This window comes from Erythrolamprus reginae, chromosome 7, assembly GCF_031021105.1.
Source record: "Erythrolamprus reginae isolate rEryReg1 chromosome 7, rEryReg1.hap1, whole genome shotgun sequence".
Lineage (NCBI taxonomy): Eukaryota > Metazoa > Chordata > Lepidosauria > Squamata > Dipsadidae > Erythrolamprus > Erythrolamprus reginae.
In genome coordinates this window covers 30,396,847-30,419,760 of record NC_091956.1, presented here as the reverse complement: position 1 = coordinate 30,419,760, position 22,914 = coordinate 30,396,847, and the positions used below count along the sequence as shown (strand labels likewise).

General features: G+C 47.6%; 1 long non-coding RNA gene across 1 annotated transcript; it reads right to left on the bottom strand.

Moving 5' to 3' along the window:
* Nucleotides 1-3,231: 3,231 nt before the first annotated feature.
* Nucleotides 3,232-7,970, bottom strand: LOC139169909 (uncharacterized). Its single transcript, XR_011559549.1, has 3 exons — nt 7,735-7,970; nt 5,562-5,603; nt 3,232-3,323 (listed from the first exon to the last, which is right to left on the bottom strand). It is a non-coding gene; the product is annotated as an uncharacterized lncRNA (long non-coding RNA).
* Between the last annotated feature and the right edge of the window lie 14,944 nt (nt 7,971-22,914).

Genomic DNA, 22,914 nt, shown 5'->3' with positions numbered 1-22,914 from the left:
CTGGGGAGGTGAATAAAAAGTGTATTCCCGGGCAGATGGGTGTCTTTCTCTCCAAATATCTACCAATCTATATTCTCTTGCTATTTCCTGGAATTCTGATGGTAGTGTTTTTCTATCTTTCGATTTTTTCTTCATAGTTTTAAAGTCTTTTTTGATATCGCTCACTGCATTATAATCCCCAATGATACAGATGTCTCCTTTTTGTATATGTCCTAGCTGTTCAGATAATTTTTTGTAAAATTGTTTCTGTTTTGTGTTTGTAGCGTAAATCGCAATTATCACTATTTCTCTGTGTCCTATTTTAATTTTTACAATCAGTATTCTGCCTTCTTCATCTGAGTAAATTTTTTCCGGTTGAAGTATGTCCCTAATATATAAAGCAATCCCTCTCTCTTTTGAATCTGTTAGAGCTGTGAATAGTTTACCTAATTTTTTGTTTTCTAGGAGTTTACGATCTTGATTTCTTATATGTACCTCTTGGAGGCATAATATATCTGAATTTTGTTTTAATAATTTCGTCATTATCTGTTTTCTTTTTATCGGTGAATTCAATCCATTGATGTTTACAGAGATTAAATCAAGTGTTTTTGACGTCATTTTCTTCCCCTCTTCCCCCCCTCCCCCAGCTACTCCTCCCTCCTTTATTGACGTTTAGCCGCCGCTCTTGTTGTAACCCCTTGTTCTTTTTGTTGTTCCTCTCTCTCCCTTTCTATTTCTCTCTCTCTCTCTCTCTCTCTCTCTCCCTCACTCTTTCTTTCTTTCTTTCCTTCTTTCCTTCCTTTCTTTTTTCTATTTCTTCCTCTCTCTTCCTTCCTTCCTCTCTTTTTCTCTCTCTCTTTCTCTCTCTCTTCCTCCCTCCCTCTTTCTCTTCCTTCCTTCCTCTCTTTTTTTCTCTCTCTTTCTCTCTTCCTTACTCCTTCTCTCTTTCCCTTTGTTTCTCTCTCTCTTCCTCCTTCCCTCCCTCTCGCTTTGTTTCTCTTTCTCTCTCTCTTTTCCTCCCTCCCTCCCTCATTGTTTCAACGAGGCCGGGCTCAGCAAAGGGGCAAAATCAAGAGTATTTTTTAAGGTCATGACACATGCCATAGCCAAGTCTTGGGGAGGGGGGAGGAAGAAGACAAGCGGGGAAGGAGAAGGGGCTCAGCAGCCCTTCTCTCTCTCTCTCTCTCTCTCTTTCCCTCCCCCCTCTCTCTCTGTCTCCCTTTCTATTTCTCTATCTTTCTTTTTCCTTCTTTCTTTCTTTCTTTTGCTCTCTTCCTTCCTTCCTTCCTTCCTCTCTTTTTCTCTCTCTCTTTCTGTCTCTCTTCCTCCCTCCCTCTCCCTCTCTCTCTCTTTCACTCTCTCTCTCTTCCTCCCCCCCATGGTTGAGTTGAGGGGAGGGGGAGGAAGAAGAGGAGGGGGAAAGGAGAAGGGTCTCAGCAGCCGAGCCGCCCGGGCTTTTCGCACCAAAAGTTTGTCAAATGCCCGATCTGTCACCACTCTGTGCCACTTCAGCTTTCTCCTAAAACTGCTGGGCAGAGGTCTGTTAACACAGAGGTCTGTTAAAATCGGGACACTTTTGAAACCCCACTGGACGTGGGGCCAATTTTTAAAAAGCAGGACTGTCCCACCGAAAGCTATTCTATTCTATTCTATTCTATTCTAAATTATCCTAGACCTCAGAATATATCTACTGATATCATTGGCTAAGCCTAAGTCTTATGTGAAAATAAATGTTTCTTTGGATGGTTTCTGATCAATATCAGCAGATCCATAAATCAACATGTCCATATAAAAGTCCACAAATTCAGAAGCAAGGGTATTCTAAAATCTAAATAGGAGCAAGAATGCTGAGTTTTCCACTGAACAGACTAGCTAGACACTTTCTTATTTACACCTTAAATTACATCTAAAACTGGCATTTTCTCACTTTTTCTATCTTGATCAGTGTGGTAAGTTTTGTGAAGTGAAACAGTTTTCTAAACAAAAAACAATGTGATGTAACGAGAGAAGAAAATCTGAATTTAGCTTTAAGGGTTAAATTTCATCCTAAATTTAAAATGACTAGGAAAAAAATATCCTGAAAAGTATTATGGACTAATATTGGGGTTATAGTAACAGAATATTTGTCCCTATTGGTTCTATGATTGAACAAGGAAAAACTAACGTCAAGGTGTTTGAGTTCTGTCAAGGAACATAAAGATGACAATAATTTTAGAACAATACAGTACATTTCTCTGCATATGCGGAAGCAAAAAAACCCCCAGAAATCCCCTGCGTGCACGTCCTCACATGATATTTGGCTTCTGCACATGTGCAGAAGCTGAATTCAGTGCTGGATGCACATACGCACCAGGTGCGCATGTGATCAGGGGTGGGCAGCAGGCAGGATGGGGTGGAACGTAGTTCCACTGGCGGAAAGGAAGATGTGTGCACAGTTCCAGCTGATCGGCAGCTGTCACTTCCAGGATTACTGGTCTTGGCTCAGCTCTCCTTTTTTTTCCTGCTGCTGCTGCGTCTGTGCTCCTTGCTTTTTTCCTCTTTCCTCCTTCCTGACCTCAGATGAGCTTCCCTCTCCTGCCTGACTCCCCTCCAGCCTCACGCGGCCACCTCCTGCCTGAGGTGCAAGCAGAAGGCATGGGTGGAAGCGGCGCTGGCAGCATTTTTGCTTCTGGCAGCACCCGTTTGCCTAGCTACCCAGTCTGAGGTGGGGGAGAACCCAGGAAGGAGAGCTCGGGAAATGGGAAGCAAATTGTCACCTCAGCGAGTGACACCTGCAAGGTTGTCATTCAAGGACTTAACAGTTCACTTGAACGATGATGATCGTTCAAGCCACTCCCACCTGGTCACATGGCCAGCAAACCACTCCTACTCAATTACATGACCATTAAGCCACACCCACAAAATAAGCCACAACCTCAGTGTGGCAGTAAAAATTTTGGCTGCCCATTACTGCATATGATTCAACACTCCACCCATGTTCCGGTAGCACCGGGAATGGTGGCCTGCCACTAGAGCAAACCTAACACATTGTAACAGTTACACAATATACAGTATGTTCAAATGTAAGTAATCAAGTGATGAAAACCATAGAATAAGTTGCATTAAGTGCATAAAATACAGATTGCTGCAAGAAAGCTGATAAAAATAGTTTCTCTACAATAGCTGTAATATACATAAGTATTTGCTATGTGAATAATTGCTGCCATGTTGTGAAATTCTATAGTTGCTTGAATATAATGAACAGTTATTCATAGCATGTTTACTCAGTCCACATTGGCAATTGTTCCTTTCTGTGCCGGGTACTTAACACATACTCGTATTCCCATTCTTCACAATATTTCGTCCTGGGGAGCAAATGTACAGTATGAGATTTCAAACTTGCTGTGAAATATTTCTGCTTTAGGTACAGTTAATGTAGCTAAGAAAGTTATTCATTTGAAGATGTGCAATAATTAATACCATATTAACACTGACACTGAGTTTTGGATATTTTCACCATGACCATCCATTCAATGGCTCTCCCAATTAATGAACTCTTGTTTTTCGTACCACACAATGTCCGGTGACTCAGTCAACCAGGAAAATAGTCATTTTCTTAGTTCACTGAATCCCTGAAAAGGGAGCATCACTTCCTTTTAGTTGCCTCCTTTTCCAAGGTCCTGGTTCCTCCTTTCTCTCATCAGAATCAGGTAAAACAAGCTAATTGGTTCCTTTCTAACTTTTAGTACCAATTTCCCCTTGTGCTGTAATGAAGTAGACAGCAACTAAAATTATTACAACAAAATTTCATCAGTTGGTGGTCAGGAAGAAAAGGTTAAAGACTCAAAGAAGAAAAATACCCCACATGTCAAATTCCTAGCAGTTAAATTTACCAAGTACTCTGCAGGTGTTCAATTACAAGTATATCTAGTTTGATCTCTTTCTGCGTTTAAAAAACCATAAAAATCCATTCAGCAGAGCATGCATTTTGATAATTAGCATATCCTTAGTCAAACTAAATAAACTAATAAAACATCCTACCACCATTTAGAAGTTGTCCCCTCAAGAAATGTGGTTGCTATTCATTTATTTATTTATTTATTTATGTATTTATTTATTTTGAACTTGATTCATATTAGGCCTCATAAAAAGTTAATGTGGCCAAGGTCAAGCTATTCCTCTTTATTTTTAGAAAATCAATCATTTTTAATAAAAATGATCAGGAAAAAACCCTGCCGCTGTGCATCTGAAACATATATTTTTAGTGCCCGTTAACCTTCTCCTATATTCTCTTCATTGACTAATTATGCAATTTGTGTTTTGATTCTTTAGGCAAAAATGCCAGGGAACCACATTATCCTCCAACTAGATAATCATAGAATTAATTCTCAGTTGTACATATAGGAAAATATCCAAGGATCTTAGTTATTATCCTTATTTAATCCTTTTACAAACAAGCTTTTTTAAAGCATTCTATTTTGTTTACTAACTTGTTTAAATATATATAAATGTAACACTGAAAAAATGGAAGAAGGGTTATTTGATTCATACTGAATATGTGTGCTCTGCTAGGCCAAAGTTCCAATATAATCTACCAAATCACCTACATGGATTGCCCCAGTGATTGTGGAGAGGAGGCAAACCACCAGAAAACACAAGCAAGCAAGAACACAAGCAAGCAGTCAGATGAGGAGACCTGAACTCATTAGTAGCTTCACACTGCAATGAATGAGGACATTCATTCAATGTTGCAGCTACTATGACTGATGGATGAGCAGGCATATAAACAGCCAGGGAAGTGATTGAAGCCTGAGAACTGGATCTCTCATCAGTCAATAGGAATGCTGATTTACCACCAGCTTATCAAGTACTTAGAAGATGACAGCTGGGCAGAACAAGCAAATGACAGTCAACAACTTAATAACCAGCCATCAACACAACCCAATCAACATCTAAAAAGCCACATACAACAGGCATCATATAAATGCAGCACACATTCTTCTAGAGAGAAGTTCCTGAAGATGGGCTGCAGCACAAAAGTTCTTGAAAACAAAACCTCTGGCCTGGTGGATCCAAAATCAGAATTGGATTGTATCCTAAATCAGAATTGTTTAGGATTCTTCATGATCCTGGATTATAAATCATAAACAAAAATCCTGAAGCATCCTGATTCAAAAATCCTGATTATTCCCAAACTGTTCCTCCAGAGATAGACAAGAATATAAAATAAAATCTTCTAATAATGAATTCACAAACTGGACTGGTTTGTACTGGACTGGACTGGACTGGCCTAGCCTAGCCTAGCCTAGACCAGACCAGACCAGACCAGACCAGACCAGACCAGACCAGACCAGACCAGACCAGACCAGACTAGAATAACAGAGTTGGAAGGGACCTTGGGGGTCTTCTAGTCCAACCCCCTGCTTAGTCAGGAAACCCTACACCACTTCAGACAAATGGTTATCCAACATCTAACACATAAAGAATCTTTCCATTACTTTTTTCCATGTTAATGTTGATGTTCTCCTTTATCAATCTGGAATTTTCTGGGGGGTTTTCCTCTATTTTCTAAGTTCAATCATGATCAGTGAGTTATTGCTTACCTATCTGGATCACCGAAGAAAACATCAGTCTCTTCACCCCCACTACAAAGAAAAAGAAAAAGAAAACTTATTGTTACATCTTTTGGTTTGGCAGTCTTAATAGCCAGAATCAGGGCCACCATCAGGAATTTTGGGGCCCCATACAGCCTAAGTGTCTGCCCCCCCCCCCGCCATTTTAAAACTATTTTAAGTCACCAAGCCACTCCATCCCCCGGGGACCATTTCCCGCTTCAAGCCAAGCGAGGCGGTTCCATAGGCCAGTGTTTCCCAACCTTGGCAAATTGAAGATATCTGGACTTCAACTCCCAGAATTCCCCAGGCAGCAAACGCTGGCTGGGGAATTCTGGGAGTTGAAGTCCAGATATCTTCAAGTTGTCAAGGTTGGGAAGCACTGCCATAGGCTATTTCAAGAACTGGGTTAAGCCGATTGTGTGGACTCGTCCAGGAGAAAGAAAGAAGCAGGAGCGACAAGGGAAAGAAATATCCTCCTGGCATCCGTCAGGCAGAGCGAGGCTTATTTACGGCTCCTTGGCACTTCTCCCTTCTTGGAAGAGGCCTTGTTGACAAAACCATGTGCTTTCTAGCGAGGGGAGAGGGGAGGGGGATCCCACACCCAGCAGCCACCGGCGAGGAGCTGAAAAGGACGAGGGGAGAGAAAAAGCAGGGTACCAGCATCAGGCGGGTGTCTTGAGGGGGCACTCCCATCTGGAAGGAAGGGAAGAAAGGTGAGGGCGAGCTATGAAGGAAGGAGGGAGGGAGGGAGAGAGGAAGGAAGGAATGGTAAAAGGGGCGATCAAGAGAGGAATGGGTGAATGAATGGACGGAGGGTGGGAAGGAAGGAAGGAAAGAGGGAAGGGACAGGAACAGAGGAAGGGTGCAAAGGAAGCAAGGAAAGGTGTGAAAGGGGAGAGTAAGAGAGGAAGGAGTGAAAGAAGGGAATGAGGGAGGAAAGAAGGGAGGAAGGAGAAGGAAAGCAAGAAATGGAGGGAGGGAGGGAGGGAGGGAAGGAAAGAAAGAAAGAAAGAAAGAAAGAAAGAAAGAAAGGGGGAAGGGACAGGAACAGAGGAAGGAAGCAAGGAAACTTATGAAAGGGGAGAGTAAGAGAGGAAGGACTGAAGGAAGGGAGGGAGGGAAGAAGGTAGGAAGGAGAAAGAAAAGAAGAAATAGAGGAAGGGAAGGTAAAAGAGAGAAAGAAAAAGAGCAAGAAAGAAAGAAAGAAAGAGAGAAAGAAAGAAAGAAAGAGAATGAAAGAGAAATAAAAATAGAGAGGGGGAATGAAAGAAATGGAAGGAGGGAAGGAAGGGAAAAAAGAAAGCAAGAGAAAGAAAAAAGAATGAAAGAGCAAGAAAGAGAGAAAGAGAAAGAGAAAGAAAGAGAGAAAGAAAGAAAGAAAGAAAGGCAACTTCAAAGAAAGGCTCACTGAGCATCTCTCACTCTCTCACTCTCTTTCTATCCCTCTTTCTTTCTCTCTCTTCCTTTCTATCTCTCCTCTTCCTTTCTCTCCTCTCTCTCGCTCCCTCTCTTTCTACCCTCCTTTCTCTTCCTTCCTTCTCTCCCTCCCTCCCCTCCCTCCTTCCTTCCTCTCCATTTCTGTTTCCCTCCCTCTCTTTCCCTTTTCTTTCTTTTGGTCCACTTCTCTCTCTCTCCGGCCCGGCCCTCCCTGCCCATTCCGGCTGCAAGGAGGCCCCTGACGCCCGCGGACACCCCCCCTGCCTGCAGTTGGCCGCAGAAGGACCCGGCGGTTCCCAGTCCAATCTGGCCTCCACTTCCAGCACCTAAGCCCTCGTCCCTCCCTGTGGCAGCCAGTTCCACCGGCTCTCCCAGCCAACGATTGGGCAGGGGCTAATATTTGGAGTGCACACCCCGGGACCCCCCCCCCACAACCTGCTGGATGAGAGCCTCCCCCCCCCCTCGGCCGGCAATGTTAACCTCCCAGGGGCCCTTGGTGGGGGGACCTGACGGGCAGGGCGGTTGGGGTGGCTGTCAATCACAGTCCACTGAGATGGCCTCTAGGCAGCCTCCCTCCTTTGGGACCTGCCCCCTTTTTCCACCCGTGTGTGGGCGTCCTCCCCACAGTCTGCCCCCCCATCTTCCCTTCATTGCGTGGTTAGAGAAGAATGCCCAGAAGAGGGGGAAACCTTGGGGTGGTGTCACTCTACAGGTGGGAGATTACTGGCGCATTGGGGGGGGGCCCATCTCCTCAGATTCGCAATGACTTTGACGAGAATCCCCATCTCTGGACAGGCCGGCGACGATGGAGGGAGGGGCTGTCGTCATGGTCAGAAGGACTCCATCCTGGTTGGCGAGGGGTGTGTGTGCACCTCGGGGTCCATCCAAGAACCCGGGAATCTGCACAGGGAATCTGGTCCGGGAAAGGCAGAGCCGAGCAGCCAGCCACGCGCAAAGGCGCTTCCCTTGGGACCACGGCCGAGGGCGGGCTGGGCGGGCATCACCTGCTGGTGCCCCTTCCCAATGGGGAGCTGCCTTAGGGAGGCTAAACTCGGAAAGGAGCCCCCCGCAGAGCTGTGGTGGCCAAGGGGGGGCGAGGGCTGCCAGGCTGGAGGAGGCTCCGGCGGGGGATGCCCAGGATCCCCCCGCCCCCCCGGACCCAGCCTCCCATTTGACCCTCCTCGGAGCCGCTGGAGTCGATTGGTCAGGTGAGTTGTCGGTCAGGGCTGCATCGCGGGCAGAGAGAGAGGCGTCCGACCGGTGGCGGAGGAACTGGAGGGAGCATTGTGTGTGTTCAGGAGTAACAGCGGGGCGGGACCCAAGGTGACTGGCAGGCTCGGGAGCCAATGTCGGGAGAAGAACAAGGGGGCGAATCTGGGGTACTGTGTGGGCTCGCCGCTGCTAGAGAGCGCCCCCTCTCCTTCCTTCCCCCCCTTTTCCCACCCAGTGTCACATCGCCTTTGTCTCTTTCTGCTGCGACGGGCAGAAAAGAGAAGGGAGCTTTTTTGCCCCCCCTTCACCTCCTACATATCCTTTGCTGCGTCCTTCCTTATACTAAACGTACTATTATGGCCGTCTCGTGAACAGAGAGTTTTTGGCGGGCGCCGCCCCCCCCCCCATTTGCCGGGCCTGTGACGGGACTCCCAGTAATACCGGTCTATCGGCGGCCCTGGCCAGAATATGTAAACACATTTGCTTCTGGAATCTGTATGTTCTGTACAATTAGGAAAAATTAAGATATACCTTTCTCCCCCAATAACACCAATTGGGACAGACTCGGGTAACATTCAGGGCCAAACTGGAGCAATTAAATCCTGAAGTAATACAATGGTAAAGCCAGTGATACACTGTTGTGCAGAAAAATTAATTGTCTGTGTATAATTGTGGTTATCCTACCTATCATTTTATCAAAACAATTGCCCTTTCTATAAAGAAAGGCAACATTCTAAATTCAATTGTCAGATCTATTTGTCCCAAATAGATAGTTGCTGTTTGTTTTAATTTTTGCAGATACTTGCAAGGGAAATCCTATTTTATAAATAATGAAATGAAAAGCTTGAATTTTACTTTATTCTTCATGATATGTGTTGAACTCATCTATAGAGGATTGTTTAAACTCATTTCAAAAGCTATAAAAATGGCTGAACTAAATTCCTTGTTCCACTATGATATACTAATTTACTGCTGATAAATGTTTTTATTATGCTATTTTGTTTGCAGTTGTAAAAAAAAGAGCATATACTCAAATCTTCGCAATCCACTCAATGTTTTCCTTCCTTTGGGGCATAACCCAGGGGTAAAATCAAGTTCTGACAGGCTCTGGAAAACCAGCAGTGGAAATTTTAAGTAGTTCATGACTTTCAGACACATGGTCAAATGTTCATTGTAAAATCATGCAACCCCCCTCCCCCCAACCCATAAGCATTTGCCAAGAACAGGCAAACTATGACCCAGATGTTATGATGTAAACACATGAATACTGCAACTTATGTATTTGAATTGGATATTCTGTCACAAGTATGTGGTGTTTATTTAAATATATCATCATGTGTTTGTGTGTGTTGTCATATCAGCATTGTTGGGGTTTGTTATAGACAATACTGAGGGAGATTAAACTCCAATTCCAGAGTTGCTAAGCAATCTGGTCTTTGAATCAGGCACATCATGTAATATGCAAACTTTACTTCTCTAAAGCAATTGAAATATAAACTTTGCTTAAAGGTAACTAATACAAAATTTCCTCATAGCTAACTATCAAGTATGGCCTCAGTGAAACTTAACCCAATAATAAACCATATAAAACATTCTATTAAATAGGATAATTAATCATTAGTCAAATGATTAAATATTTCCCCGCTTGAAATATGAATGTCTTCTGTGGAATGTGTGCCCTACTTATGCCATAGGCTAGGAGATTTTAATGACATACTGAAAAATCATTACTGGACTAATGTGTCAAAACTCTGTTACATGCTATCTCATGTTTCAGAAAGCCCCAGACAGACTTCAGTCTGATTATTGTAAGAAAGATAAAAATTAGCAATTACAAAGTTCAAATAGTGTTCAAATAATAGTAATAACACTTGTGGATTCCTAACTCTCAGAAATTCATACAATTCTGAAATTCATATGGCATAACTATTATGATAGAACAGGCCAAATTTGAAGATAATAAATCCACAAGCCCAAATTTATAAAACAGCGGATATATTTTGATGACAACCAAAATATTTCAAGTTCAAAGACGCAAACTTTTTTTTATAAAGTCTCTTCAAATGACTGTTTCGTAATAATACTTTTTTTTTCTTTTTAAATGAAGGTGAGTAAATAGTGGAACATTTGAAGAATGTGGAATGTGTTATTTCACCAGGAAGATATGAAAGGGAAGGTTATTTGCATAGTAATTAGCCAATAGATGGACTTAGAGAAGGAAACATACAGATATGTTCCTATTGAGAAATTAAAATGATGCAGGAAGAAACAAGAGTGCATTATGACACTTACTGAATACTGAAACTTAATTCTGTTGGGAAAATAAAAATAAAAATGGATACATTTTCCATAAGGACAATCTTAATTCACTAACCCAGACAATGCTCAGTTACCCAGGTTTCTGATGTGGTTCAAGACCCTGGGCACAGAAGGGACAGATGTCCTCCATTGCCTCTGGCCGGAGGGACTGCTATATGCATTCCCCCCTGTTCTGTCTGGGTCACTCCGGAAGCTATGACCAACCCAAAAAGATAAGCCAGACACACCGGTTGAATCCAAACACAGTTTTATAATGGTAAAGAGAACAGAAGCCAACAGAAAATGTCCTTACAGATCAGGAAAACACTGGAACTCCAAATAGATACACAAAGGCAATTGGTCATACAGAAACACAGGATCCTTAATGCAGATGAGGCTGTTGAGCTAACAGACAAACTCCTCCCACCAGTCTTCAAGGCTGCTGGGCCACGAGCCAGGAACAAAAACGCTGAGCGAAAATGCAGATAACACCAACTCCCCTTTGATAACACTCCATGCTGCCAGAATGGTTCTCATGCCTTATAAACCCTTCCCTGCTAATGAGGACCACACCCAACCCCCTGGTGTTTCTCATTCAATGCTGATAATATCTACGCAGTTGATTCCTCCTTTGAGCTATGCGTCTCTGCCGCATACTAATGATAGCTTGTGCGTCATCATCCAGGGACTCCAGGGAATCCAAGCTACTTGCTGGAGAGAGCCCTTCCCCAGGGCTCCCAGGCCTTGCATCACCTTCACTTTCGTGACTGCTGTGTGCACTATCGGACTGCCAAGAACTCTCCTCTCCACTCTCAGCCTCCCCCGGGCATGGAGCCAGCAGAGACGCAGCTGGTCTTTGATCTGGCTCAGGCTGAACCACAACACCCCCTCTCCTGGTCCTACCCAGGCTACTAAGGAAGGTAGCAGAGGAATGGGTGGAGATCCTATTTCTGATGCCTTACTAGCGCAGGAGGGCATGGTTTGTGGACCTAGAGTTAGGAGGGCTCTGCTAGCATGCATATGGAGAACGGACATATTCTGCAAGTCGGTAGCACTGTTCCTTTCCTTTCAGCTAGTGTCTCTTGGTCACAAGGCCTCTTTGCCCACAGTGGGCAGTTGGCTATGGAGAGCCATCTCCTTTATATACCAACTGACGTCACCCTCCACCAGGAACACTGCTCACTCCCCCCGTAATGCTGTTACATCTGAAGCCTGGGCTACTAGAACCTCCATTGAGGAGATCTGCAGGGCAGCTGCATGGCATCCCCAGTACCATTTGTCAGACACTATAAAATAGACGCCTATGCCTCAGAGGATGCAGGCTTTGGCCAAAAGGTACTATGAAAGATTGTGCTCGCAGAGAGGTCTCAACCAGGCCCAGGTACCCCGCCCTTCTGAAAGACCTAACTTTGGTATTTCTCACACACTTGGAGCCTAGCTCCATTCTTCTTGGAGAAGGTGCATTGGGAGCCCATCTAGGAAGCAAGGTGGCTCAGAGCACATGGTCCCTAGAGGAGGTGGCATGCAGCATCAACCTCCTAGAATTGTGGGCAGTCACTGATACGCCCTGGCCCACCCTGTACATGGTCTGTCTTGTTGAGGAGTCAGGGGCATTCAAACAATGCTACACGTATAGAAGGAAGGTAGTACGTAGAATCTCCAGTTCCCTCATCAAAGAGGGGGACCAGTGGATACAAACTCTTTTTATAACCTCAGATTCAGTCCTAATACGTCAGTGGATGGTCTTAACACACACACTCGGGGGCTAGTTCCACCCCTTGAGAAAGGGCATATCAGTGTATAGCAACACCCCTTTTAGCCCCTGTTTAACCTAAGACTAGGTGTCTGTTCTCCTGTGTAGTTGCGTTTATATTATCGTTTTCTGTTATGTATAAGCTGCTTATAGTCACTGAAATATAGAATACCCTTTGATTTAAATAAATAAATCTATAAATAAATAGATTTTAAATTTGCAAATAAATAAGTTTTAAATTCATAAATAAATAAGCTTTAAGCTTTAACTTTCTAACCATATGGATTCTAAAGCTAAGCCACTATGAAAAAAGACACACTCTGTTTTTGCAATTCAGCTACTACAGTATCACATTATTCACACAGTTGGTGAAATGGATAACTTCATTATAGCTTTCAAAATTACAAAATGAGTGCGGACTCTCTGGAGATTTTGCCTTTTCTCTAAACATCGAATTCATCAACTTACTAATTTATATGCAGTTAAGAAACATCTTCTTTTATTTTAGCTCTAACTTGGCTGCAGAATATTTTGTAAAAGTACCCTGTCTTTAATTTGCATGTGTAAAATAATTAAGAAAATCATTGGCTAATATGATTTGTTTGTAGAAATATTTTCTGCTAATTAGTTTCTTATTGCTGATATATACATATACATATAGACTGATATTGCATATATATCAGAGGTGGGTTCCTTACGGTTGACTGGTTCTAAAGAACCTGGTGACCTAGGTCACTAGGTCAGGCGCATGCCATGCCCCTGAGCCAGTTCTCCCAATGGCACCATAAGCACAGCCAACTTATTTTTAGTTTCTGCACATGCACAAAAGCTTTTTTAAAGTACTGGGCACCCCGGCAAGCCACTGAACAAACCAACAGCAGGAGAAGCCAGAACCCACGCCTGAATATATATACCGGTATATATTCACACCCACCCACACACACATATACATACAGCGGTACCTCTAATTACGAACTTAATTCGTTCTGTGACCAGGTTCTTAAGTAGAAAAGTTTGTGAGAAGAAGCAATTTTTCCCCTAGGAATCAATGTAAAAGCAAATAATTGGGGAAACCACAGGGAGGGTGGAGCCCTGTTTCCTCCCAGGAGATTCCTAGAGAGGCCCCACAGAGGCTTCTCCCTGCCTTTTCCGGTTACAGTTTCAGAGGCTTGGGTTTGTAAGTGAAAAGTGGTTCTTGGGAAGAGGCAAAAAAATCTTGAACACCCGGTTCTTATCTAGAAAAGTTTGTAGGTAGAGGTACCACTGTATATACATACACATACATGCATATATACATACATATAGTGTCATCGATGCACGAAGTGTTTAATGAGCAGTGTCTAGGTACAGGGTCTCCTGCTCAAGTAGAAGATTGGACTAGAACACCTCCAAAGTCCCTTCCAACTCTCTTATTCTATTATCTCAGATTCAAGTCATACAACTGGGATTTCTCTCTCTCTCTGATATATTTCTTAATATGTTATTTTGGAGGGGTGGGGTTGTAGTCTCTTTACCTTCCCATCCAAAACTGAATGCAAACCCACACACACATGCATGCACACATAGTGTGTGTGTTTGTGTGTGTGTGTAGGAAATGTAATACATGTGTTGCATAACAAATTTCCATATTCAGTGATACCTGAATTATATATATAAACTGATTAGTTCTAACTTTCTAATTCTATCCTGCAAGAACATGTAACTTCTCTACTAAGCATAAACCCGAAGCATTTCTTAGCCAAATAACAGAAAAACAGAAATGTGTTGACCTATGAGAAAGCAATTGCTAAAGACAGATTTTTGCAAAATTGCTTTTGAACATTACATTAATTCTGGATCAGCAAGCCTATTTCTTAGCAATTTCCCAGTGATGGCATTTATACATTCCTTACATTTTATTAGTACCTTTAGGTAGTCCAAAACCTCAGTTAAATGCACAACAATCCCCCCCCCCCCAATCTCTCTCATTCAATTCAATTCAACTAGCTCAATTTAGTTTAGACAAATTAGAGTTTAAAAAAGAAAGAATATAAAAAAGCTGTATGATTCTGGTATGGGCGAACTTGGGCATATGTAATACAAGAAATAGTTTTCTTCTCTGTCCTTTCTTCATTCCCCACATAATGCACCATAAATTAATATCAGTTTTATTATTAATAAAGCATTTAATAATAGTTTATAATTTGGCTTTCAGAGAAAATATATTTAAAATATCAGAACATAAGGTCTCTGAGCTAAAGGTTGCTATTCAATTTTGAGCACACATACACACACAGTGCCTTTAAAAACAGGAAAGGAATTGAGAAGTTGCTTCAAACAACATACATTTCAATTAGTGGAAAAATCAGTGGCCAGTACAGCTCAGCTTTTCTTAAGATTCCCAGAAAATATTCTAGTACTGTATTAGTTTGTGTTGACATTCAAGCCCAACATTCAGGTCACTATATTCTAACTGACAGTTTGCTCCACAGAAATCAATATGTGTGGTTAATAATCAGCTAATGCAGCAACCTCAAAAATAAACATCTAATTCTGTACAACTGAATGAATGTACCGAATTCATCAGCATTGCTTTCTATGCCAAATATTATCTATTATTCTCCAATGATAGGACGTGATTTCTCAACAGTGCACCTCATTATTGTAAGCTGGTTTCTGTTTCTCTTTTAGATCTTTCCATTTTTAAAAAATTGGTCTGGTAGTGATGAAAGTCTGCACGACATGTTCCAATAGATTTCAAGCATATTAGATTTCATTGAGGACTTCAAGTTTTAAAGATGGAGAATCTACATCAAACAGAACGTGGGGTGGGGGGAAACCCCACAACTTATTTTACTGTATTATTTTTACTGTACAACTTATTTTACTGTATTATTTTTTGTTGTGGTTCCGTCTGAGGCCCCTCAGGGAACGGCTGATCTTCTGTCGGTTTCCAGCTCAGAGGGAGAGGCTGAGGAACAGGAGGTGCAGACAGACGAGGAGGAGGAATCCCAGGCTGAAGAAGAGGGAGGACAGCCAGAGTCCCACCAGGGGGAGCTCTCCCCAGCAAGCAGCCTGGATTCCTTAGAGGAAAATGCACAAGCCATAATTGATCTGCGACAAAGAAGAGCTACTCAGAGAAGGACTCAATTGGCTAAGTACTTTCAGCATTAAAGAGGCAACAGCTGGGTTTTGGTGTGGTGCTCTTGGGAAAGGCTAAAAGGCAGACCCACCCTTCCTGGCTTGTGGAGTTTTATCTTTGAGAGTCGTGGGACCTGGCTGTGAACTTTGGCGTCTTGGAATCCTGGTTTGTGCCTTTGACTATTGAAACCTTGGGGGGGGGGTGCCAGCAAGAAGCTTGCTGTATTGTCTGGACATCAGGACTCTGCTGTAACGTATTATAGCCTGTCTGTTGGGAAGAACAGGTTTCCCTCTGTGTTTATTTTTTCCAGCTATAAAATACTTTTGGCTTTTACCAGAGTGTCTGGCTGTTTTTTCCAGTTGGTGTTGAGGTCTGGGGGAACCCAGACAGAACAGTATAAAACTCCACACCAACCACCAGACACCTGGTGCTCATTTTGGAGGGGTGGTTTGGTTGGTTTTTTTTCTTGCTCTCTGCTGCTGGTTCCTTGTTGGACATCTTTTGCTTTTCGGCTTCCTGTTTTTTGCCTGCCACCATGGATGTTTCTGCAGCTGACATGCAGGCTGTCTTTGCAGAGTTGCGAGGGGACATTGCTCAGTTGACCCAGACAGTCCTGTTATTACAACGCCAAGTGGAGGTTTTGTCCCAGGCGGCCCCACCTCAGGCGGCACCTGTGGTACCTCCTCCAGCACCTTTGCCCAGAAGGAAATGTTTTGTGGCGATGCCGGAAAAGTTCTGGGGGGACCGGCGGCTGTTTTCTGCGTTCCAGAGCCAGGTGCAGCTTTTTATCAACGCCCAGATGATGCACTTCCCAGGGGATGACCACAAGGTGGCGTTTCTGTGTAGTTTGTTGGCTGGCCCTGCAGCGTCGTGGGTGGCACCTTACCTGGCCCGGGATGACCCGCTACTCCAGAACTACAACGCTTTTTGTGACCTGCTGCGTCACCAATTTGCGGACCCGGTGCAGGAGCAGACGGCCACGCGGGCGCTGAAGCAATTACGCCAGGGTTCGTGCCCCCTGGTGGACTATATGGCTGACTTTCGGTCTCTGGCCGGGCAAGTCCAGTGGAATGAGGCTGCCCTGATCGAGGCCTTTCAGGATGGACTATCAGACACGATGTTGGACGAACTGGTGCATGAGGTGATGCCCGGCACGTTGGACGCTTTGGAGCGGCATTGCTTGACAATAGAGGCCAGGCTGTTGGCCAGGGAAGTCCGTTGAGCGGGACGGTCCAACCCCCGTGCGTCAGGCGTCCCGCCGACACCTGTTCCGCGGCGGGGGTTGTCGACCGTAGGCACCCCAGCTCCGGTCCCTGCGCCCCGACGTTTTTCACCAGCGCTGCCTCCACGCCTGATGGATCGTGTTGCTGCCGGGGAGCCGATGGACGTGAGTTACGCCCGACCCCGACAGACCCCGGAGGAATGAGGGCGTCGGCGGGCAGCTGGGTTGTGCTTCTATTGCGGGGCCCCGGGACATTTTGCTGTCGTTTGTCCCCACAAGAGGCGGAGCACGGTGGCTGCCATCGTTCCCGTACCCTACAGTTCTCCCATGCTTCCCATGGCATCCCCTGTGCAGTTACAGGAGACAACCCCTTGTGTCCCCGTCCCTGCCCTGAACTCTCCGATGGCGGGGCCTTCGTCTGGATGTCCTCCGTCGCCGGAACGATCGGGAAACGAGGGGGGCCCGGCTTGGTGGCAACACTAGGTCGGGCGGGGATCCCACTTTCTTCTGACTCCACGACTCCCGAATTCGGACCGTTTCGACACCTGACGCTTGCGGTGACTCTGCATATCGCGCAACGGACTCGGACTTATCCCGCGTTGGCCCTCGTGGATTCGGGGGCGACGACGAATTTCTTGGACGAAGCCTTTGCCCAACGTCATTCCTTGCCCCTTTGTCCTGTTACCCCGCCATTAACTGTGGAGACCATCGATGGGCGGGTCTTGCTGGCTGGTCCCATCCGTTTCCAGACCCTGCCGGTGCGGATGTGCATCGGAACTCATGAGGAGGCCCTACAGTTTTATGTTACCAAGGGGCTTCATTTTCCCCTTGTGTTGGGGTTGTCATGGCTGCGTGCACATGACCCGCATGTGGTGTGGTCCCAGAACCTGGTCACATTCTCCAGTTTGCAGTGCGTGGACCATCACCGACATGTGTGCGCAGCCCACGGCCCAGTAGTTCCCGCGATCCAATTACCCCGTTGCCTCGAGGAGTTCGCTGATGTGTTCAACGAGAAGGAGGCGGATCGGCTACCACCGCATCGGACGTATGACTGTGCCATCGACCTGCTCCCTGACGCCAAGCTCCCGGCTGGTCGTTTGTACTCCATGTCCGAGCCGGAGCTTGTGGCTCTCAAGGAGTTTGTGGAGAAGAATTTGGCCAAGGGATTTATTCGGCCATCCAAGTCCCCTTTGTCTGCCCCTGTTTTGTTCGTGAAAAAGAAAACGGGCGATCTTCGCCTCTGCTGTGACTATCGCCGCCTTAACGCCATCACGGTGCGGAATAGGTACCCCTTGCCCTTGATCCCTGAACTCATGGACCGGTTGCGGACGGCAACGGTATTCACCAAAATCGATTTGCGCAGTGCGTACAATTTGGTCCGGATGCGGGCCGGGGATGAGTGGAAGACAGCGTTTGGCACGCGTTACGGCCACTTTGAATATACAGTGATGCCATTTGGCCTCACCAATGCCCCGGCCGTGTTTCAACATCTGATGAACGACGTGTTCCGGGACATGTTGGACCATTTTGTGGTGATTTACCTTGATGACATTTTAGTGTATTCCTCGACCCATGCCTTGCATTTGGACCATTTGCGCCAGGTCCTGCTCCGGTTGCGGGAGCAGCATTTGTATGCCAAGTTGGAGAAGTGCCAATTCTTCCAGACTACCGTCGAATTCCTTGGGCACATTTTGTCTCCAGGTGGCATTTCCATGGACCCGGGCAAAGTGGCCGCACTTCAGTCTTGGCAACCTCCACGACGGGTGAAAGACGTACAACGTCTTTTGGGGTTTGCGAACTACTATCGGGCTTTTGTCCGGGGTATGCCACGTTAACCACGCCCTTGACTCGGTTGTTACAAAAACAAGTCCCGTTTGGTTGGGGGGAGGCGGAACAGCGGGCTTTTGATGCCCTGAAAGCGGCGTTCATGGCGGAACCGCTTCTGCGCCATCCTGATCCCGCTCAGCCATTTGTGTTGGAAACAGACACTTCAGATGTAGCGGTTGGTGCAGTGCTCCTCCAAGCCCATCGTCCCGGTGACATGTTGTTTCCGTGTGCCTACTTCTCCCGGAAATTGTCTCCCTCGGAAAGGAATTATACTATTTGGGAGAAGGAACTCTTAGCGGTGAAGGCCGCCTTTGAGCATTGGCGGCATTACCTGGAGGGGGCCCATCATCAAATCGAGGTACGGACGGATCACCGGAACCTCGAGTATTTGCACACGGCTCGGAAATTAAACCAGAGACAGATCCGCTGGTCCTTCTTTTTCGCGCGGTTCAATTTCCGCATCAGGTACACTCCCAGTGCCCAGAACCCTCGAGCAGATGCCTTGTCACGCAAGCCAGAGTACACGCACCCGAAGGAGCCGGCTCCTCTGCAGACAGTTGTACCCCCTGCAGCTTTGGCTGCCACTCAGGACCCAGTGGACTTGCGTCGCCGTTTACGGGAGGCGCAGCGGGAGGATGGGTTTGTAGCGCAGAGAGTGCGGGAGTTAACACCCAATTCCCCCTGGACGTTTCAAGACGGTCTGCTTCGGTACCGGGGGCAGCTGTATGTTCCCGCCGGCCCAGTGAGAGGGTTGATTATGACCCAGTGTCATGACTGTCCAGTGGCGGGGCATTTTGGCCTGTTCAAAACATTGGAGCTGGTATCTCGGACATTCTGGTGGCCACGCATCCAAGATGATGTGCGTTCCTATGTGGCCACCTTTGTCCGGTGTCGTACGGCCAAGGGGGTGACTGGAGCCCCACCGGGATTACTGCAACCTTTGCCCACGCCTGAGAGACCCTGGGGTGCCATGTCCATTGACTTTGTAACTCATTTGCCTTCCTCTGCTCGCTTCACAGTAGTCATGGTGGTGATGGACATGCTCACCAAGATGGTCCATTTTGTACCTTGCACTAGGGTGCCCACTGCCCAACTCACGGCTCAAATGTTTATCAGCCACGTGTTTAGGTTACATGGGCTTCTGGATCGAGTGGTCTCTGATAGGGGTACACAATTCACAGCCCGGTTTTGGCGGGAATTGATGTCGGCCCTGAATGTGTCCGTGTGCCTCGCATCGACGCAGCACCCCCAGACCGATGGAGGCACAGAAAAAGTTATAGGGATACTGGAGCAATACCTGAGGTGTGTTGTGGCGGATCGCCAGACTGATTGGTCCCGGTTCCTCCCTGTAGCAGAGTTCGCTTTTAACAACTCCCGCCACTCATCGACCCGGCTCACGCCCTTTTTCGCAAATTATGGTTTCCACCCTCGCTTCTTTCCCTTGACCCTCCTAGATTCCCCGGTGCCTGCTGCTGAGGACTTTCTCTCGGAGCTGCAGGCGGTCCACGAAATGGTGAAGAGGTACCTGAATAAAGCCAAGGAGGACTACAAGAGGGTAGCTGATCGCTCCAGACGGGATGTGCCCCCCTTGGTGGTGGGGGATCAGGTGTGGCTGTCCACGAAATACGTAGCCTCTGAATTACCCTGACACAAATTAGATCCCCGGTTCCTGGGTCCTTTTCCCATTGAGCGGGTGATCAAGCCGGTGGCCTACCGGCTCACCCTGCCGGCCAACTTGCGGGTGCACCCTGTGTTTCACCGTTCACTGTTAGTCCCTGTTCCTCCCGATTGTCCGCTCCGTCCCAATGTTCCCGTGTTTCCTGCCCCGTATGTTCGTGACCACCTCCCTGAAGCTATGGTACATGACATTGTGGATTCCCGTTGGGTGGACGGTTGCTTCCAGTACAAGGTGCAATGGGTGGAGGGGGACCCTGATGATTGCTCCTGGGTGGAAGCGGCGTTGTTGGACGCTCCCGACCTTATTCGGGATTTTCACGCCCAGTTCCCTCAGAGACCGCGTCCTCTCCGCTGGCAGGTGGGGAGGGGCCTTCCGCGGGGGGATGGTGTTGTGGTTCCGTCTGAGGCCCCTCAGGGAACGGCTGATCTTCTGTCGGTTTCCAGCTCAGAGGGAGAGGCTGAGGAACAGGAGGTGCAGACAGACGAGGAGGAGGAATCCCAGGCTGAAGAAGAGGGAGGACAGCCAGAGTCCCACCAGGGGGAGCTCTCCCCAGCAAGCAGCCTGGATTCCTTAGAGGAAAATGCACAAGCCATAATTGATCTGCGACAAAGAAGAGCTACTCAGAGAAGGACTCAATTGGCTAAGTACTTTCAGCATTAAAGAGGCAACAGCTGGGTTTTGGTGTGGTGCTCTTGGGAAAGGCTAAAAGGCAGACCCACCCTTCCTGGCTTGTGGAGTTTTATCTTTGAGAGTCGTGGGACCTGGCTGTGAACTTTGGCGTCTTGGAATCCTGGTTTGTGCCTTTGACTATTGAAACCTTGGGGGGGGGGGTGCCAGCAAGAAGCTTGCTGTATTGTCTGGACATCAGGACTCTGCTGTAACGTATTATAGCCTGTCTGTTGGGAAGAACAGGTTTCCCTCTGTGTTTATTTTTTCCAGCTATAAAATACTTTTGGCTTTTACCAGAGTGTCTGGCTGTTTTTTCCAGTTGGTGTTGAGGTCTGGGGGAACCCAGACAGAACAATTTTTACTGTATTATTTATTAGAAATTATTATTGGGAATTTTCAATATTATTTGTTATTATTTATTTTGTGATTGTTCCAATGGGAGTTATGAGAAATTAAAATGGGATGTCTTTCATATGTTCTCTCTCTTGAGATTTTAGCCTTAATTGCTAATCATGTTGATTAACTTTGTGTAAAATGTACAGTGATCCCCCGCTCGTTGCGAGGGTTCCGTTCCAGGACCCCCCGCAACGAGCGGGTTTTCGCGAAGTAGCGCTGCGGAAGTAAAAACACCATCTGCGCATGTGCAGATGGTGTTTTTACTCCTGCAGCGCTAGCGAGGAGCCGAAGATTGGGGGCGGCGGGGCTGTTTTAAAATGTCGCCGCCGGCATGGGGGGCTTCCAAGCAGCCCCCCAAACCCGGGTTGGGGGTCCGGGGGGTGCTGGCAAGCCCCCCATGCCGGCGGCGACATTTTAAAACAGCCGCGCCGCGCTGGCTGTCGGCGCTTTCGAGCTGAGTCCCGGAGCGAATTCGCTCCGGGACTCAGCTTGAAAGCGCCGACAGCCAGCGCCGGCGAACGGCTTCTCCGCGCTGGCTGTCGCCGCTTTCGAGCTGAGTCCCGGAGCGAATTCGCTCCGGGACTCAGCCCCAAAGCGCCGACAGCCAGCGCCGGCGAACGGCTTCTCCGCGCTGGCTGTCGCCGCTTTCGAGCTGAGTCCCGGAGCGAATTCGCTTTGGGACTCAGCTCAAAAGCGCCGACAGCCAGCGCCGGCGAACGGCTTCTCCGCGCTGGCTGTCGGCGCTTTCGAGCTGAGTCCCGGAGCGAATTCGCTCCGGGACTCAGCCCCAAAGCGCCGACAGCCAGCGCCGGCAAACGGCTTCTCCGCGCTGGCTGTCGGCGCTTTCGAGCTGAGTCCCGGAGCGAATTCACTCCGGGACTCAGCCCCAAAGCGCCGACAGCCAGCGCCGGCGAACGGCTTCTCCGCGCTGGCTGTCGCCGCTTTCGAGCTGAGTCCCGGAGCGAATTCGCTCCGGGACTCAGCTCAAAAGCGCCGACAGCCAGCGCCGGCGAACGGCTTCTCCGCGCTGGCTGTCGCCGCTTTCGAGCTGAGTCCCAGCGAGGCGGTGGGCTGGGAGCCGCAGGTGAAAGGAGCTCGGGCATCGGAGCGCGGCGCCAGGCATTGTTCTCCGGACCCCGCCCGCAGCCTGGAGAGGGAAAGGGCCGCCGCGGGGCTGAGCGGCGGGGTCCGGAGAACAATGCCTGGCGCCGCGCTCCGATGCCCGAGCTCCTTTCACCTGCGGCTCCCAGCCCACCGCCTCGCTGGTTGGCTTCTCCTCCTGCTCAGCCTCGCCTCGGCCTTTGTGCGCGGCTTGTCCCGACAGCCCCCCACCCCAGCACTTTGAATCCAGCAGCTTCTGCTGGATACGGGCGGTGGGTGGGACGAGCGGCGCGGAAGCCAGGGGCTGTGGCAGCTCGCCCCCCCATCGCCCGTATCCAGCAGAAGCGGCGGGATTCAAAGTGCTGGGGTGGGGGGTGTCCCGACAGCCCCCCACCCCAGCACTTTGAATCCAGCAGCTTCTGCTGGATACGGGCGGTGGGTGGGACGAGCGGCGCGGAAGCCAGGGGCTGTGGCAGCTCGCCCCCCCATCGCCCGTATCCAGCAGAAGCGGCGGGATTCAAAGTGCTGGGGTGGGGGGGTGTCCCGACAGCCCCCCACCCCAGCACTTTGAATCCAGCAGCTTCTGCTGGATACGGGCGGTGGGTGGGACGAGCGGTGCGGAAGCCA